Below are 15,921 nucleotides of genomic sequence, written 5' to 3'. Positions count from 1 at the left end.
CACCAGGCTGGAGTGCAGTGGCACAATCTCGGCTCGCTATAGCCTCTACCTCCCGGGTTCAAGTGATTCTCTTGCCTCAGCCCCCTGAGCAGCTGAGACTATAGGTGCGCACTATCATGCCTAGCTAATTTTTGTATTTTTAGTAGAGACAGGGTTTCACCATGTTGGCTAGGGTGGTCTCAATCTCTTGACCTTGTGATCCGCCCACCTTGGCCTCTCAAATAACATTTTTTATAGAGATAACAGGTAGGTCTCTTCTTTTTATACTAAATAAGTAGTTCATACCCTTTCCCCTAATTTTTTTTTATCAGTGACTTATTGTTTAAGTCTTTCAATCTACTTCCTTGTTATTTTAATTACTTCCTATCTAATAACAGGTTATTACTTCTTTTCACTCTCTGTCAGTCAGAACAGGCTAGTTAATGCTGTAGTAACAAATAATCCCACAATCTGTGGCTTTAAAGAACTAAGATGTATTTCTCATTCATGCAACATGTCCTTTGTGGGTTGGGAGAAGAATCTAGTTCACATTACACAGCACCCCTTGCTTAGTCCCAAGCTAATGAAGCAGCCGTTATCTAAACATTCCGTCACTTAGCAGTGGAAACAAAAGGAGACATGGGGAAGTTCTCACTGGCTATCAAAGCTTTCAATGGAAAATAACACAAGTCGCTTCCAATCACATTTCATCCACCAAAACAAGTCAGGGAAACAGTCTTCAATGTACCACAAAGGAGAGAGAGCGCTGGAATATTTATGGACAGTTCTAATAACTACCACATTTCCTATCATTTTTAACCTTTAACACTATTGCCAACCCAAACTTCTAAAAATGTCCTCTCTGTTTTCCACAACACAAAATACCGATGGCCTCTTTCCCTAGCTCTCTGATTGTTTATCATAGTTTAATCCAACTTCTTTTCTTTTTGCAATGACCTAAGTGTAGTTGATCCCTACATTTCTGTCTTTGTTCATTTTCCATTTTATCACTTTTCCCATCCTCGGCTGACCCTATTTGTGCTTGATTCTTACAGACACTCATCTATCTACTCAATCTTGAATTATTCATTTACCATGCATTTATTTTTAGTTTTACATGTGCTATGAGACATAAGGATGAATGAAACAAAATCCCTATAGGAATTACACCGATTACTTAGGCAAAAATCAAAGTTTCCGTAAAATGTGCTTCGTGTTTTTACAGATGTGTGGTATATGTGATATAAAAAAATCGTATTTCCAGTGATTAGCATTACTAAGGAATTTGAAATCTGGAAATATTCAAGATGATTTTCATAAACTTATGCTCAAAATATGAAAAGTAATGACTAAAGCTCTCAAAACTAAAATGACATTTTTAATTTCATTACTTCCGGGTAAAACTTACTTTTTGAATTTTCTCCAGAGGAAAACTATCATAAAGAGGAAGTACCAAGAGGGGTGGCCATGGTTATTTAATACTGCTTGTGGGGTTTACCTGGATGTGAATATATTTCTAATCAGAAAATGTAAAATTACAGATACCAAGATTTAGTCTTTTTAAAAAATTATCGAAATTAATTAGAAAATATAAGAAATAGTTCTGAGTCCTCAGAGGTCCAACACTATGTGTATTCACCTCTGTGTTAAATAGAACCCTACACACGGTAGTGTCTCAAAAATATTTATGGAATAAAATTAATTTATTAAGAGAATTGACTTTTTCATCCTATTTTTTATGTAGAAGTTAAACAGAAAATCCCTCTGGAATATTAAGAAGATTAATGAAAATAATAAAGGCTACTTTAAGAGACCTAGGTTAGTGACTTTGAGCTGCCACTGACTCTTCATGAGCAAGCTACTTAACCTTGCTGTGGCTTGGTTTTCTAGCAAACTCACATCAATGAGAAATCAATGATTTCAAACAGGAATTAAATGGTGATCAGGATGAGTTTAAAGTAGTAATACTTTACTTTTCATACCTTTAGATTCATGTGTGTTTGAGTTACTCAGTCTAATATCCTTAAAACCCCTAACCTCCAAAGCCAAATCCTATATGTTTTTATTATTTTGAGGGTGAGAAATGATGTACAGTGGTTATAGCCGGTATGTAGAAGTCGATCTACCCCATTCCTAGAAAAGTAGACATGTGAGTAAATATCCAAATAAACAAGGTAAAAACAAATATTTTCCCATAAAACCTGTATTAGGATTATCTAGAGGGACAGAACTAATTATATATAATATACATATCATATATATTATATATACACACATATACATGTATATGTATGTGGGAGTTCATTAAGTAGTATTAACTCGCACAATTACAAGGTCCCACAATAGGCCATCTGCAAGCTGAAGAGCAAGGAAGGCAGTCCAGGGCTCAAAACTGAGGAACCTGGAGTTTGATGTTCGAGGGCAGGAAACATCCAACACAGGATAAAGACGTAGTGTAGGCTGGGAGGTTAGGCCAGTCTAGACTTTTCACATTTTTCTGCCTGCTTTTTAGTCACTGGCAGCTCATTAGACGGTGCCCACCCAAATTAAGTAAGGGTAGGTCTGTGCCTTCCCCAGCCCACTGACTCAAACATTGATCTCTTTTGGCAACACCCTCACAGACACACTTAGGATCAATACTTTGCATCATTCAATCCAATCAAGTTGACACCCAGTATTAACTATCACAAAACTCAAATCAATCACTGGCATTTCTCAAATTCAACATAATGTGGGAGAGGGAAAGAAGTAAGTTAGAAAGAAACATATTTTGATTTGTTTCCATTTCAGGACATGCAGAGTCTCTGAAATGTATATTTTCATAAAATGAAGATCAGCTAATTGCAAACATATTCATCCCCTCACACTTTTGGACAAACCCTTTATATGACAGGTATTCATTAAGATCATATGCATTATTAAGGAGGCCATATTCAAGCACCATCTGCAATGTCAAGAAAAAAAAATATATATATATATAGTGAAAACAGATGACCCTCGAGAGTGTAAACTTGCAAAGTCACAATCTCAAACATACCTGTGAGTAAATGCCCACGTACTAATTTTGAAGTTAAAGACCATGCTTCATACTTTGAGAAAACTCAAGACCTTGCATTTGTAGCAGAGACCCAAAATGACTCTGGAGGAAGACAGCATCTTAGTGGTGTATTACATATCAGTCTTTGCAAATGCTCTCATTGGAGGCATTCACTATAGCAATATTCATCGTTGATGATTAAGCCACAGACCGAATTGTCTGTTAATCAAATGCTCTTTCATAATGTTTCTCTACTAATTCATGTTGGCACATTTGTTTGTTTTTATTTATTTATTCGTTTTGAGATGGAGTTTCGCTCTTGTTGCCCAGGCTGAAGTGCAGTGGTACAATCTCGGCTCACTGCAACCTCCACCTCCTGGTTTCAAGTGATTCTCCTGCCTTAGCCTCTTGAGTAGCTGGGATTACAGGTGCCTGCCACCATGCCCAGCTAATTTTTGTATTTTTAGTAGAGATGGGGTTTCACCACGTCAGCCAGGCTGATCTTAAACTCCTGACTTCAGGGGATCCACCCACATTCACCTCCCAAAGTGCTGGGAGGCATATTTATTTAACACACTAAACTCTGGAATAATATATTCTTTTGTAGTACAAAAGTTGAGCTTTTTAAAGTTCAATTTGTTCTTTTTTTTCTTTTTCTTTTTTTTTTTTTTTGATACCGAGTCTCGCTCTGTCACCCAGGCTGGAGTGCAGTGGCACGATCTGGGCTCTCTGCAACCTCCACCTCCCAGGTTCAAGCCATTCTCCTGCCTGTTCTTTACTTTTATTGTCATTTTGGATGAAGAAAAGATGAATGACTTACATTACAGATTTGAGCATATTTGTTTAAGGATGTAGCTGTTTTTTAAGCTATGTTGTTTTCATGATGTGCTTTGCAAAATAATACATTCCACTTGACATCTTATAATTTGATTATATAATTTTTAAAATTTGGTTTTAGTTCCCTCCTTGACTCTGGGAGGAGTGTGATTTCTTTCCCTTGCAGAATGAGTCTTTCCATTTAATCTATTCGAGTTTGGGACTCTGACTTCTCAGCTTATTGTTTCTAAGGAAATGTGCAGGAAACGTCACATATCAGCTTTTGAGAGTAAAAATAATGAATGGACGTGTGAAATGAGTAAGAATTAGTCTTACCCTCTGTCCCACCTAGGCCACGTGTTTGCCTTGTGCCTCATTTCCCACAACTGGAAGCTCCCAGCTGAATAATCATATCCCAACATGCTGAGCTAATTGAAGAAAGGTGCTATATAAACATGAGGTACCATTATTATGGTCATTTTCCCAGACCTTGGGCTTCCCCACCCACTTCCTCTAAACTTACAATGAAAAAAAAAAAAAAAAAGTAGCCTCCAAGTGGATGCAGATTTGAGAACAATGCCTTTGGCGCCCTCTAGTGGTCTCCTCTATGTAGAAATCACTTGGATGATGGAGGCTTAGTTCAAGACAGAAATTTCCTTCAAGCCAATTTAGAGGGGGAACAGATATGGTAGAAGCACATAAATCCTTCACATTAATATTTTTAAACAAAATTATCATGTATAAAAATGTCAGGCAGTCTTCACTAACATTAGCATCTTTTCTGAATGGGAAAGGCACAAGAAATATTTTTCTTGACAACCTAGTCACTCCACAAGTTGCTGCTAGGGCAAATCTTTCTATCCTGAAACTGAAGGCTACATTATGGATGCTCGAGAATGTGTGGAAGTACTTAGCAACCAGGACATCTAGTAATCAGCCAGTACTTTATGAATGCTTCTTGAGTCTGTGTCTTGTTTCAAATCCACCATGATCTAGCTGGGTGAGGTCAAACAAACCATTTGTCCTAGCTGACCTACAATTTCTTCATTCCTAAAAAGAAAGCATTGAACCAAATTGGTGGTTTCTAAAAATTATCAATTGGTTTAATCAGCTGAGCCCATTTTTATGGATGAAATATTCCACAGAATGCAAAAATATAAAATAAAATGAAAGACTGTGGAACCATTCCAGCTTAGGCTGTGTCGAGGAGGCTGAGCTTGGTCAACTTAGATCTTCTTTTCATTTCCCCCAGAGTCTCTTCAGAAGCCTGATACAACCCTAGAGCTCCATGGTACACAGTTCAAAAATCATTTTTACTTGTCATCTCTATTGTTTAAGCTCTAACTTTAAAAATGCCTTAAAATATTGTTTTATCAGTTTGCTAATAGGTAATTATTATTATTTGAGACAGAGTCTCCCTCTGTTGCCCAGGCTGGAGTGCAATGGCATGATCTCAGCTCACTGCAACCTCTGCCTCCTGGGTTCACGTGATTCTCCTACCTCAGCCTCCTGAGTCTCTGGGATTACAGGCATGCACCACCACGCCCGGCTAAATGTTAGCCAGGCTGGTCTTGAACCCCTGACCTCGTGATCCACCCCCCCCCCCCAGCCCCCCAAAGTGCTGGGATTACAGGCGTGAGCCACCAAGCCTGGCCGGTACTTAAATTTTTGACCTTTCTGTTGCTCTCTCGTATTTTTTTTTTTTTAACTTCAATCATTAGTGTGTGCACAGAGGTAGTGAGGTTAAGTAAAAATGTACTCCCAAGCCTCCTGTGTATCCTCATAATGCTTTTAATATTTTATGAGTCTACAAATACTTCTATTTAATCACACATACTCCTGAGTATCAGATACTCAACTTGATGCTGGATTTTAGCAGGATAAAGAAGCTGATTGAAGTGTAATCCAGTGGACAGAATTTTGAAGGCTAGAAAGTACTATCACGTAATATAACTGGATAATGCCAAAAATGTATATGAATGCTGACATTTATGTGACAAAGTAGTCTACATTTTATAGCTGTTCAGAGAAAAGGGAGGACAGTATGTTTTGAGGAATCAAAGGACAAAGTGAGAGGAACTTAACCTATAAGAATAAATGACCTTGGATACTCAAAAGGATCAGAGGCATGTTTTAAAAGTCTTGATAAAATGTGGGCAGGACTGAATATACAGAACCTAGCTTTGTGAGGCCATGGGCATGCAGTGGGACCATAGGCTTTAAATTCAACGGTTCCATTGCTTCACCCTGGCTCTACATTTTTGTCAATGACAGAATGTTCATGAACACACAAACAATATGTGACACTAAATATTAATCTATTTTCCTCCCTTAAAGGATGATATAAAGAAAAAAAAACCTACTCTGTTCCTATATATGTACTTTTTATCATGTAAAACATAAGATTACAACATATTTACAGTATAAGTTCACAAAGTATATTTAGAAAGGTTATTTAAGTTTTAACCTTTAAGCAGATAATTCATTTTTAAAATTTATTTTTAATACATAAATCAATGATGTTTAGTGTTGGTATAACACTTAGAAACATGAACATATATGGGCATATGAAAAGTTTCTCACTGTCAGGTAAGCATGCCTCAGGAACTCTACTGGCTAGGTAAGTGCTACCCTAAACAGACAGCACATGTCATCAGTCATCACCTACCCAAGAAGTAGACTATGTCATAATATTGGAAATCTCACCTTTCAAATGGAACATGGCTAGATGAAAGGTCTTTTTTTTTTCTTATGTCATTATAAAATTCCATCTTCAGGGAACAAAAGTCAGATAGAGAAGGTAAGAGGTAACCTGAAAGTTAGCTGATTCTTATAAAATAATCACCACTTCTAGTTGATTTTCACCAAAATACACCACACCCCTCACCTATTACAAAATTGAGGAAAAAGCTGTTTCTTCTCATAAGTTGCTATTGCTGCTCTTTTTCATTTCACACCCAGGCTCATGTGTTTTCTGGCTCTGGAAGGGAGTAAATGGGGGCAGGAAACATGGTTTTACCTACTCTACTTCCTGCCAGGTCAGCCCTGGGAAGTGCTAAGTACCTGGAGCTGTGGGTTCAAGTCAGGTCCTGAAATCTCCCTGAATCAATTTGATTCATGCCCTGGAGAAGGAGACTTGCTGTTAATAAAACATATAGCCAGACTAAGAAAGAACACTGAACATCTTTCATCACATTTAAGTCAAGGGTAAGAAAAACAGGATAATCCCAAGGATGCTGGAAAGGTATTTGAATATGAAAAGTCAGCATCTCCTCTCTATTGAAAAATATTTTAGTGCACTGGAAATTAAAAAATTATATTTGAATATGTAGGTAACATATTTTCTAGGGAGAAAGGACATATAACTATTGGAAAGAAGGACAGATAATTACTATTATGCAGAGGATGTACCTAAGAGGAAAATAAAAACATTGCTTTGACAACTGTGTAGAATCAAGAGATTCAATTTAAGCAAATGATTACAATATTTATATATGAAATTTCATATATGTTCTTTAAAACAGCCATAACAGCTTCTACTGTGAATGAAAAAATAGTCCATTCAAAATATAATGGGATACACTCCATTCACAATAGTAAGAAAAATGAAAATACCATAAATAAACCATAACAAGAAATATTTTAGACAAAACTTGAGAAGATATAATAACAGAAATGACATAATGGGGATATGGTCTATTGTCTTTCTGAAACATGCAAAGTTTATTTCTTGGCCATCCCAGTCTGATGCTGCAAGTGGTAAAAGATTATTTTAACACAATTTTATATCACTGTTACTAACTTTGAGTCCATGCCTTGAGCAGAGAATTTTGGACTTTAAAGTTTGGAGTTTTAGATTGTGTACCACTATCAAAAGCAAGCAGCTCACCTCAAATCCCTTGATGTTCTCAGACTTACATCCTCTTCCATTCACCAGCCACCCAGGCTTCCAACATTTCTGTTTAATAGGCTCTTTATTACAGGTGACCATAGAGAGCCTATGCATGTCATCAGCTGCCAGCTGCCAGAGAGTTCAAGCCCTTAATTGTACAAAAATTTTTTATGGCTGTCAGCACCAACAAGACCAGGTCATAAATCCTGAATTTCACCAACTTCTTTGCTGGAAAGGCTCTTGGCTACAATTTTTTTCCAGCACTACTTTTCGTATTAGTTTAGTCCTAAGCACAAAAGTCCAACTAAGAGCATCCAGTGTCAAAAATACATTATTGTAAACAAAAGAATGGTGAGTTTATGAAGGTAGAAATTATTAAAGGACAGTGATAACTTACAGAATCTTTTGACATGCCAGGAAAATAAGTTTGGAGGTTACACAGGCAGAGATAATGTCTCAAATCAGAAGAGGACACATTCTTCTGCCACTGCTGAGATTTAGGTGGCACATGTAACTGACACTGGACACTTATGCCACTGGAATTTCAGGGACCAATTCCTGCTTATCCTGGGTTACCTATCAGTCTACAGAGTTATTCAAACAAGTCCATCACAATGTTTTATAGGCACCAGGGAGCATCCTGTTTCTTGATGCTGTTTCTAACAGTCCTTGGTTGTGCACTTGATTCCTGAATACAACCTCTGTGTAGTGTAATGCTCTCCTCTCCCAGGCTGACTATATGTGACTAATAAACTGATATGGTAAGGCTCTGTTTCCCCACCCAAATCTCATATGGAATTGTAATTCCCACTTTGGGGGGAGGGACATGGAGGGAGGTGACTGGATGATGGGGGTGGATTTCCCCCTTGCTGTTCTTGTGCTAGTGAGTTCTCATGAGATCTGGTTGGTCAAAAGTGTGTAACACTTCTCCCTTCCCCTTCCCTCTCTCTCCTGCTCTGCCATGGTAAAATGTGTTTGCTTCCCCTCCAACTTCCACCATGATTGTAAGTTTCCTGAGGCTCTCCAGCCATGCTTCCTGTACAGCATGTAGAACTGAGTCACGTAAACCTCTTTGCTTCATAAATTACCCGGTCTTCGGTAGTTCACTGACAATTTCATCTGTCCATTGTGTTGGGTGTTTTGTTTGACCATCCCCCTAACCCTATGGTGAGAATTATTTCCTCATTAATAAAATGAAGAAGAGGCCAATAAAATACCTTTGTATAGTTATATTTTGTTTTCAATGCCAAATCACAGTATAATCATTTATAATTTTTTTTAAAATAATTAAACTTAGCATATGTAGAATAATCCACAAAACTTGACTGAGAAGAGAACAATACAGATGTCTGTGATCAAGTTCATGTGTGTGGAGACCATGGCAACTTTCCCATGACTGCAACTTATCCAGCAGCAGGTGCAAGAATAGCAAGTGCAGTACATGATCCAATGTGGTCTGCAGCCTGTTTTAGAATGCCTGTGAACTAGGAATTATTTTTACTTAAAGGGTTGTAAAAACAAGGAAAGAATAATATGCAAGAGACATCAAATGTGGACTGCAAAACCTAATATAGTATCTAATCCCTTATAGAAAAAGTTTGCTGACCTCTAATGTAAAGTAGTACAGGTTTGATTGTGTTAATTACCAATAGGTATACTTTTGAGTGATGATTTATTTATTTGCAGAGATAGGGTCTTACTTTGTTGCCCAGGCTGGTCTCAAACTCCTGACTTGAAATGATCCTCTGGTCTCAGCCTCCCAAAGCACTGAGATTACAGGCATGAGCCTCCATATGCAACTTTAGTGATTAGTTTAAAGGTTCTGAAGCTGTCTTCATCCACTGCATCTTTTATCACCCAATCATTTTTCATTGTACCCTAGGCCCAAAGAAATACCTTTAAGTACTACTTATTAAGTAGTTAGGTACACAAGATAAAATACTTATGTTCTAATGACTTAATAGCCATTTGAAAATGATAAAACTCATAAATTCAAAGAAAAATATTTTTACTTCATTAAAAAAGTGACAGTTACTTAACTTATTGAGTGTGTGAACTTCTTAGGTCTATATGATTTCCTAAAGCCCAGAGTGAGATTGGACGCTGTATTAGTCTGTTCTCATGTTGCTAATAAAGACATACCCGAGACTGGGTGATTTATAAAGGAAAGAAAGTTTAATTGACTCACAGTTCCACATGGCTAGGGAGGCCTCACAATCATGGCAGAAGGCAAAGGAGGAGCAAAGTCATGTCTTACATGGCATCAGGCAAGAGAGCTTGTGTAGGGGAACTCCCCCTTATAAAACCATCAGATCTCATGAGACTCACTATCACGAGAACAGCATGAGAAAGACACGCCCTTATGATTCAATTACTTCTCACCAGGTCTCTCCCATGACACATGGAAATTATGGGAGCTACAATTCAGGATGAAATTTGGATGGGGAAACAGACAAACCATGTCAGACACCATCACCCTCATTTTCTATTCTACAGTGATTCACACTTGCTTTTTAATACAGCAACTACTGAAAACCCATCTTTACAAAGGTGATCTAATGGTGAAATTGCAAGCAACTACTACTACTACTAGAAAGGAAGAGACCACCCCTCATATTGTCTTATGCCCGATTTCTGCCTCCAAAGAAAGAAGAGGTAAAAACTAAAAGGCAGAAATAAAATCCACAGGCAGAGAGCCTGGCGCCACGCTCTGGGCCTGGTTAAAGATTGACCCTGACCTAACCGGTTATGTTATCTATAGATTCCAGACATTGTATGAAAAAGCATTGTGAAAATCCCTGTTCTGTTCTAATTACTGGTACATGCAGCCTCTAGTCACGTACCCCCAACTTGCTCAATCGATCACGACCCTTTCACGCGAACCCCCTTAGAGTTGTAAGTCCTTAAAAGGGGACAGGAATTACTCACTCGGGGAGCTTGGTTTTTGGAGATGTGACTCTACTGATGCTTCCAGCTGAATAAGGCCCTTCCTTCTACAACTCGGTGTCTGAGGAGTTTTGTCTGCAGCTTGTCCTGCTACATTTCTTGGTTCCCTGACCAGGAAGTGAGGTGATTAACTGACGGACGGTTGAGGCAGCCTGTAAGGCAGCTTAGGCCTGCCCTGTGGAGCATCCCTGTGGGGGACTCCGGCCAGCTTAAGTGATGCAGATCCTGAGAGCACTCCTGGGTAGGCCTTTGCCCCAGTGGAATGCCTCATGAGAGGGGTGCATGGCAGGCCCCCATGGAGGATCAACGCAGTGGCTGAACACTGGGAAGGAACTGGCACATGGAGTCCGGACATCTGAAACTTGGTAAGACTGGTCTTTGGAACTTGCCCACTCCATTTGAATGGAAGTGTGGCCTGATCGCCCACACCATGCCTTTATCGGCACTTTGGTTTTGGTTTTGACTTGGTTTGAAATGCTTGACAGGATTGGTCTTGGGAACTTGTCTACTCCATTTGAGTGGAAGCGTGGCCTGATTGCCTATGGTGTGCCTGTACTAGCACTTTGGTTTTTGTTTTTGACTTTACTTGAATTGCTTGATACTTTGGTTTTGGTTTTGACCTGGCTTGGATTTCTTGATACTCTGAGTTTGGTTTTGATTCTGGTTTGGTGCAAACCATAAAAGTGTGTGTGCCCTTTTTACCCGTTCTTTGTTTTGTGGTGTGAGTGTGGTATTTTTTCTAAAGGAAGCATGAGTCAGGGACAAAGTAAGCCCACCCCACCAGGAACTATGTTGAAAAATTTCAAAATAGGATTTAAGGGAGACTATGGAGTACTATGACACCAGGAAAACTTAAAACTTTGTGTAAGATAGACTGGCCAGCATTAGAGGTGGGTTGGTCATCAGAAGGAAGCCTGGACAGGTCCCTTGTTTCAAATGTATGGCACAAGGTGACCTGTAAGCCAGGGCACCCAGACCAGTCCCTGTACATAGACACTTGGTTACAGCTGGTTTTAGACCCCCCACCCCACAGTGGATGAGAGAACAGCAGCATAAGCAGCTGGAAGAGGCAAGGAAAGACCAGCAGAGAGAGAGAAAGGAAATAGACAGGAAAAGAGGCAAAGACAGAGAGGAAGAGACAGAGAGGGCATCAAGGAGAGAGAGAGAGAGGCAGAGAGAGAGACAGAAAGTCAAAGAGAGAAAGAGAGAGATACACAAGTAGTTAAGAGAAAAAAAAAAAAAAAAACAAAGCAGTGTACCATATTCCTTTAAAAGCCAGGGTAAATTTAAAACCTATAATTGATAATTAAAGGTATTCTCTGAAACCCTATAACACTCCAATAGCACTTTGCTGTCAGTGTAAACAAGGGCATAGCCCGAAAGCACTGAGGTCACTGATAACTTGTAGCCTTCCAATCAAAAATCCTTAACCTATCTGTGGATGGCTCAAATGAATTCATTCTGTAGTGACAACTGCTTTGCTAACAGAAGGAAGTAGAAAAATAACTTTTAGAAGAAACCTCATTGTGAGCATACCTCACCAGTTCAGGAGTATCCTAAGGGGGAAAAAAGAAAAACAACAAAAAAACAAAAAGGTAGCTTACTAACTTAAAAATCTTAAAGCATGGGGCTATTCTGTTAAAAAAGATGATTTAACATTAACCACTGAAAATTCCCTTAACCCAGCAGGTTTCCTAACAGAAGATCTACATCTTAATTACCACACAAATGTCTGACCAGACCTAGGAGGAACTCCCTTCAGGACAGGAAAATAGATTGTTCCTCCCGCATAATTGAAGGAAAAAAAAAAGTCATCTATACCAATTCTAAGTTAATTTGGACTAAACAAGGTCTTACTAATAGCATAGGATAATTGAAATCCCAAACTTACAAGGTTTTCAACAAAAGTAAAGTTTGCTAAAAGTTAACAGTGTAACATGTATTATAGTAACTTCTAACCTTGTGGCCTTAGACAGTCTAGTCCACAGACATAAAGGAAGTTTGCTTTGAAAAAGAATGGTTATCTTCGGGAAAAAAAAAGTGGGGCGGGGGAAGCAGGGGCAAAATTTATGTAAAAAAATGTTATATGGTAAATTATTGTCCTGAAATAATTAACTGGTTGTTTAAAGAAAGAAATGTTTGTAGTAAGTCAGAAAGTTAAGGCATGTTGAAGAATTGCCTGTAAAAGTTGTGAAATAAAAAAAAAGTTATAAAACACGTGTGTAAGAAAAAGAATTTATGCAAGACATGTTGTATAATTTAAAAGTAATTAGGTCTCCTGAATGTAAAACTATTGAAGAGACAGTTTATGTGCAAGGTGTATAAGGAAAGCAAAGAACCCCTTTGGTAAAGGGGTTATAAGGAGGCATAAGAATGTTGATTTTTACTTACATTAAAAGGTTACCTACATTAAAAAGTTACCTATATTTTTACCTACATTAAAACGTTAATTGTGTGTAAATTCTGTTTGTAAACATATTAGCTAAAGTTAAAGGGGTATCATCCAGTTTTTCTGTGAACTGGACATTAAAGTAAAACCACAATGGGTTTTTCTTAAAGCACTAACCTGCTCTTCAACAAAGATTATAAAAGGTTAAAAAAAGGTCTATAAAAATCTTACCTTATGGTCCAACATTAAAAATTGAATAAATATGTCTATAAAGTTGTATTAAAACTAAGTTTAACATTAACAACATACTAATATAAAGGTGAAATTTAACCTATCTGGTATACAAATCATACAAAAAACATTATCAAATAGAAAATGGTGTTTGGCTTTCTTTGGTCTAAAAACTAATAAAAATAGGTGCTAAAGGAAATTTCTCAGTCAGAAGGCACCAAAGACTATAAAGTCCACTGTTGGTGACCCCACATTTAAAACAAAAGATCAGTTTCTTAGAAATTATATACTTAGTTTATCTTCCACTTTCCTTTCCCTCAAAACTAAGTCTTAGCACAGCTACCACCCCTAGAATTTCCAGTAAACCAGTGCCAGCCTGAAGATCACCTTCTCATCAAAGGGTGAAAAGAAAACTCGAGCCAGCCTGGGAAGGACCCTACCTTGTGCTGCTAACCACTGAGACTGCTATCCATACAGTGAAAAAGGGATGGACTCATCACATCTGAGTCAAAGTGCCACCCCCTCCAGAGTTGTGGGCCACAGTCCCAGGGGAAAAGCCTACCAAACCAAAGCTAAGAAAAATTTAACTCTTTCATCTATTCTATTACTCTTTCTTCTTTCATCGCTCTATTGCTGACCATCTAGTTATTAACATAACCAAGTCAATTTCACCTCAAACTATTGCATTTAATGCTTGCCTTGTTATATACCCTGTGGGGACTTGCCAAGTCAAAGACAGCTCTCTACTTCAGAAAAGTACCCCTGTCCCTCCTGACTCTCCTCAGACTGGGCATTAGTCAATTAGGACCGTTTAATCTGGGGAAATTTCGATAAAGACCCCAGTGCCAACCAGGAGTCTTGCCCCCCGATGTAGAGCTTTCATGCCATAGTTGGTCCAACGTTCTGTGGACCACTAAAGAGCAAGGATGGACTTCCCCAATTGGGTTTTGTAATTTCCTAAAATCATACATTCATTTTACTAGAGGATCATATAGATTAAAGACTTAAAACAAACTTTGGCAATTAAGACAGAATACCAAGATGCAAATGCCTGGTTGGAATGGATCAAATATTTCATCCGCACATTAAACAAAAGCAATTGTTATGCTTGTGCACATGGCAGGCCAGAGGCCCAGTCCCCTTTCCACTAAGGTGGTCCTCCAGTTGACCAGGTGTGGGCTGCATGGTAGCTCTTTTCCAGGATTCTACAGCCTGGAGTAATAAGTCACACCAAGCTCTTTCTGCTATATCCCAAAGTCTGGCACCCTGCGGCTCAGCCCCCGAGAGCCATCCATCTCCATCTCCCAACACTAAGTTCATTTCATGTCTCTCACGACAGGGAGGAAACTTAGCGTTCCTTGGAGACCTGAAGGGATGCAGTGAGCTTAAGAATTTTCAAGAGCTGGCCGGGCGCGGTGGCTCATGCCTGTAATCCCTTTGGGAGGCACTTTGGTAGGCACTTTGGGAGGCCGAGGCGGGCGGATCACAAGGTCAGGAGATCGAGACCACGGTGAAACCCCGTCTCTACTAAAAATACAAAAAAAAATTAGCCGGGTGTGGTTGTGGGCGCCTGTAGTCCCAGCTACTCGGGAGGCTGAGGCAGGAGAATGGCGTGAACCCGGGAGGCGGAGCTTGCAGTGAGCCGAGATCGCGCCACTGCACTCCAGCCTGGGCGACAGAGCGAGACTCCATCTCAAAAAAAAAAAAAAAAACAAAGAATTTTCAAGAGCTTATCAGTCAGCCCTTGTTCATCCCTGAGCGGATGTGTAGTGGTATTGTGGTGGACCTTTACTGGGCACTCTGCCGAATAACTGGAGTGGCACTTGTACTTTAGTCCAACTGGTTATCCCTTTCACCCTGGCATTTCATCAACCAGAGGGAGGAAAAATAAGACATCGTAAAGCAAGAGAAGCCCCTTGTGGGTCTTTCGACTCTCATGTCCATTTAGATGCAATTGGAGTCCCATGGAGAATATCAGCTCAATTTAAAGCTTGAAATCAAATAGCTGCAGGATTTGAGTCAATACTTTGGTGGGTGACAGTTAATAAAAATGTTGATTGGATAAACTACATCTATTACAACCAACAGCAACGAGCTTTTCATGAGTTAAAAGAAAAACTCATGTTGGCCCCAGCCCTGGGGCTACCTGACTTGACAAAACCCTTTATACTCTATGTGTCAGAAAGATAAAAAATAGCAGTTGGAGTTTTAACCCAGACTGTGGAACCCTGGCCAAGGCCAGTGGCCTATCTCTCAAAACAACTAGATGGGGTTTCCAAAGGCTAGCCCCTGTGTCTAAGGGCCCTGGCAGCAATGGCCCTGTTAGCACAAGAAGCAGATAAACCAACCCTTGGGCAAAACCTGAATATAAAGGACCCCCGTGCTGTGGTAACTTTGATAAATACCAAAGGACATCATTGGTTAATAAATGCTAGATTAACCAAGTACCAAAGCGTACCATGTGAAAATCCCCATGTAACCACTGAGGTTTGCAACACCCTAAACCCCACCACCTTGCTCCTGGTATCAGAAAGTCCAGTTGACCTTAACTCTGTAGAGGTGTTGGACTCAGTTTATTCTAGTGGGCCCAACCTTGAGCATCAGTAGACTGTTAGCTGTATGTGGATGGGA

The 15,921-nt window shown here is 39.2% G+C and overlaps 1 protein-coding gene across 1 annotated transcript in view; it reads left to right on the top strand.

Annotated features, from left to right (window-relative positions):
• LOC105482052 (ADAM metallopeptidase domain 28) overlaps window positions 1-15,921 on the top strand; it is a 596,506-nt gene that overhangs the window by 465,858 nt on the left and 114,727 nt on the right. The gene's annotated exons all lie outside the window — the stretch shown is intronic.

This window comes from Macaca nemestrina, chromosome 8 (genome assembly GCF_043159975.1).
Source record: "Macaca nemestrina isolate mMacNem1 chromosome 8, mMacNem.hap1, whole genome shotgun sequence".
NCBI lineage: Eukaryota > Metazoa > Chordata > Mammalia > Primates > Cercopithecidae > Macaca > Macaca nemestrina.
The sequence above is the reverse complement of the archived record's forward strand: the minus strand, read 5'-3'. Positions and strand labels throughout refer to the sequence as shown.